This window comes from Hipposideros armiger, unplaced genomic scaffold (assembly GCF_001890085.2).
Source record: "Hipposideros armiger isolate ML-2016 unplaced genomic scaffold, ASM189008v1 scaffold_206, whole genome shotgun sequence".
Taxonomy (NCBI): domain Eukaryota; kingdom Metazoa; phylum Chordata; class Mammalia; order Chiroptera; family Hipposideridae; genus Hipposideros; species Hipposideros armiger.
The window spans coordinates 936,760-940,897 of record NW_017731556.1 but is presented as its reverse complement, the minus strand read 5'-3'; the positions used below and the strand labels follow the sequence as shown (position 1 = coordinate 940,897).

Genomic DNA, 4,138 nt, shown 5'->3' with positions numbered 1-4,138 from the left:
ACTCACACCCCCAGCACTATGTTCTTTTCAATTTATAAAAAATTTTAATAATTTATTTGAGATTTATTTTAGGATCATTTTCTTTTGCAGATTTTTTTTTTTAAACTTGGTGGGAATTTTGGATTTAGTGTAGTCAAAAAACTAACTTGGGGAGAATTTCAGGTTCCACTTATAAGTGGTGTGTAAGTGTTAATTCTGAAGTACAGTCTGCAAAGAGATGTTTATGTGAGAAAGAGAGAAAAGTAATCAGGCAAGACAGAGGGTTCCGAGAATTCCCGATTATGCTCAAGTCAAAAGTCACAGCATTGCACTTTTGGTTACTGTTTTAGGTTTTCAGAAAGATTTTTCCTTCCTTCCTTCCTTCCTTCCTTCCTTCCTTCCTTCCTTCCTTCCTTCCTTCCTTCCTTTTTCTAGTTGTTAATTTTATCAAACATACATATATAATAAAGGGACAACTAGTTCTATAAAACTAATGAGAAGTGAAAGTCCAATGGAAAAAAGTCCCGTTCTATTCCATTTCTCCACAAAGGTATCTACTTTCAACCATTTTTGCTGATTCTTTTGTTATTTATAGTCATATCTCTATATAACACACTTCTCTTAGTGTGTTATTTTCTTGATTTTTTCCATTTTAGGCGCTATGTATTGACTTTTCCATAGGGCAGATGATGTTTCAGCTCATTTTCACCCCTCTCCCTGACAGACATGTACCCGTGTTTCCCTACCCACCCTCCCAATACAGCTATATCATAATTTGAGTTAGATGAATATTCAGTGGCTATATTTTTATGGTTATGAAACCGCTAATCACAACTGAAACATATATCATGATTACTTTCCCATAACTATATAATTTTTTTTTGCATTCCTGGAAGTTAATTGTCTGGTGTTTGTTGTTGTTAGATTAGTTTTATTTATACTTAGCAACCTGTACTACCTCAAATTGTCTGAATCTTCTTTAAAGAAANCAAAACCCTCTGCTGCCCAGACCCGGAACAAAAGTGTGATGCATACTGGTCTGTGCTATGATTCTAGGCTGGAACGGTGTTAAATGGTAAACAGCTTTGTGATATTTGGCTGCGTTTGCTGCCTCTTCTCTCCCTCCTCCCCTTTCTCTTTTTTCTAAGCCTTTGAAAGGCTGCAAACCAGTCCAGTGAATCTCAATGTGTAGCCTGTATATTATAAGCATCAGTATTATTACCGGGGATATTTACTCCGCACACTTCACCACCCTCACCCCCACCGTCAAAGAACAAGAACAACAAAAGAAAACAGAAAATCCGGGCTCACATGCAAGATCTACTGGAACAGAATCTTTAAGAGTGAAGCTCATGAGTTGACATTTTAAAACAAATTTTCCCCGGATGATTTTGAGACACGTTACAGTTTCAGAACCATTACCCTGTTGCCCTTGATGGTGACAAAGCCTGTTGGTCTTTTTCAGATTAGCCAGAAGCCATGGGAACTGTGGAACAACAGAGGAACACCTCAGCCTTACTCCTAGTGGGCTAGACATGGTGGCAGTCATCCCTTGTCTGTCATAGCACATTCCTGGTGTAGCCAGCAGAGAGCTCGGCCAAAATTCCTTGGCTGGCTTCTGACCAAAGTTGCTGGAGAGAGAGTTGTCTCTGGCTGGGCCCTTTACTAATCAGTACACACACCCATGCACGTAATAGGAAATTAGAAATAAAACCAGGTGAGACATGCATTGTTACAATCCTGAAACTGTTAACAGAAGACAGAACAATACTTGTTCACTCTATCTTAGATAGCTGGGTGAGAGATGCCAACTTCCATGAATAGCTGTAGATTAGGGGTGGGGTCAGTGAATTTATAGTAATCAGTGAACTTTCTAGGAGAAGAAGAAGATTCCAGGAAGCCCTTTGCCAGAGGAAGCTTTGAGGTACTGTCTTAAAACCTTAAATGACCATCCAATAGGATGAGAGAGGTAACTTACAGGAGAATCTAACGTATCTGATTCATTGAAATAGGGAGACATTTCTTTTTTTTCAAAGGGAAAAGCACTTTTAAATCTACCAATTTTGAGTCAGGTCATTGCAGGAAATATTAGTCACCTAGTGGATAATCTAATAAACTCCTAAGATATTTTGATAGGTTTTTGTTCATGCCTGCAAGATTGCTGTAGTTCCTGTACTTTAAGTGCTTCGTGCCTTCGCTCAGATGGTCTCTGCCTGGGTTCCCTTCCTCTTCTCTGGCCCATCTAACTCCTGTTAAGCCATTTAGAATCAGCTTATACACCATCTTCTCTAGGAAGTCTTCCGTTCCCTCAACCCCGATCGAGTTGGCCACCCTCCATTGAGCTCAGAAAGTACTCCCATATTTCCTTCTATTATTACCATTTTTCTTCCTACCAGCCTGGGAGCACCTTGAGGGCCGGAACCATCTTTTCCATGTTTGTGTACCAGAGACCTACCCTCCTCAAAAATGATTGAAGGAAATCACCATTGTGGCAAGCATAGTTACTCAACAAATATTTTTTAAGGCTTTCCTACACACTGGCTGCTACAGGACAGGGCAAACACGTACAGACTGACCACATGGAACTTGTGGGCATGATAGGCAGTAAGACCAGTAATTGAATATGGTGAGTACTCAGAACGAGGAAGCGCTGGAAGGCGTGAGATCAGAGAGCCGGCAGCCATCGTTAGTCTGAGGTCAGAGAAACTTTCCTATGCTTATGAAACATAATTTATATAAAAATAGAAGCTATAAGGCTGGCTTTGGTTACAAGACGTGGGACCTCTTTTTAACAAAGGAAGATCTTTTGGTCTACCTAGTTCAACACTGACCGATCCTGTGTGCGCGTGTGTGTGTCCATGTGTGGCCACAGGCATTGGCAAAGAGAGCACAAGAAACTGTCTTCTTCATTTGTTGAGTAAAATAAGTAGCAAGAACAGAGAAAGAAGTTTCTGTGCGTCTCATTCAATGTGCAGTTGCTAAAGTAACTTTGTTCATGTTTTAATATGTAATACACAGTAAAAGAAAATAAACTTCAAGCTCCGAAAATCATGAGCTTGTATCATAGCTGTTTTAAAAGTGAACTTTAAGAATCTGATGCTTCTGGCCTAGGAGGAGGCTTGACATATTTACCTTTGGGTTCTGTGATAGACCCAGGTTGAAGTGCATTTGCTCAGCGCTTCCCATCTCTCCACTTACTTCCTTGGCCCTGGTGAGGGAGGATGCAGCACTGTCCTGCAGTTTGTAGCCTTCACCCAGCTTAGAAGCGCATGCTGGGTGGTTTTCCTTTTCTGGCCAGTTGTTGCCCTTTTATTATTTCTATACATGCTTATCTCTCCCTGTAAACTGTAAGCTTAGCTGAGGGCAGCTATTGGGCTTTCTTGATTTTTAATCTTGGAGACTCCTGCAGCTCTTCTACTGCAATTTCTTTACATTCCTTCCATTAAATAAATATGACCTTAAATACGGTAACTGAATTTAGAGGCGATTCTTGGATTGAGAACGTGAGAACCTATTCGTTAAGACTCTCTACTGAGAACCTGTTTCTTGTTTAACCTGACATCACAAGGCAAGTATGCCAAGTGCTCACCTGTGCATATTTAACCTGTGAATGTCTCCTTTAGTTAATAATACCACCCATTTGACTGACTGCTGGGAGGGGAGGATTAAGTCATCGTGGACCAGCACGGATCAGTTATAGATGGAGATATGAAATACTCTGCTGTCTCCTTTCAATCAACTTAAAACATGTCCACACCAGCCAACATCTTAAAACAACATTGATACTTAAAAAAAATGGAATTAAAAATTACAGTGCAAGTGAGACTATAACTCAGGCTTGACGTGTGACTTTAAGTGAATGGACATGTGATGTCTTCTGATGACCACATGCCACGTCTTCTCACATCTTTCTTCCCATGCTTTGGCGTATTCCTTGGTTTCTTTCAAGTGTAACTTACTTTCTAATTTTTTGTTTGCTTCTATATTATGATTATATGAATGGTAAGGGAAATAGTGCTTGTTAATTGTAAATAAGTTGAAGTTTTGTATTTTCATTAAGAATTAGAATTTTTAAATAAAAGCCAGTGGTGGTGAAATGAAATAGTTTATCCTTTAAAAAATGTAGCACTCTGTAGAAGATGAAGCTTCTTCCTTAAAG

At 39.6% G+C, this 4,138-nt stretch overlaps 1 protein-coding gene across 4 annotated transcripts in view; it reads left to right on the top strand.

Annotated features, from left to right (window-relative positions):
• STX11 (syntaxin 11) overlaps window positions 1-4,138 on the top strand; it is a 61,574-nt gene that overhangs the window by 17,058 nt on the left and 40,378 nt on the right. The gene's annotated exons all lie outside the window — the stretch shown is intronic.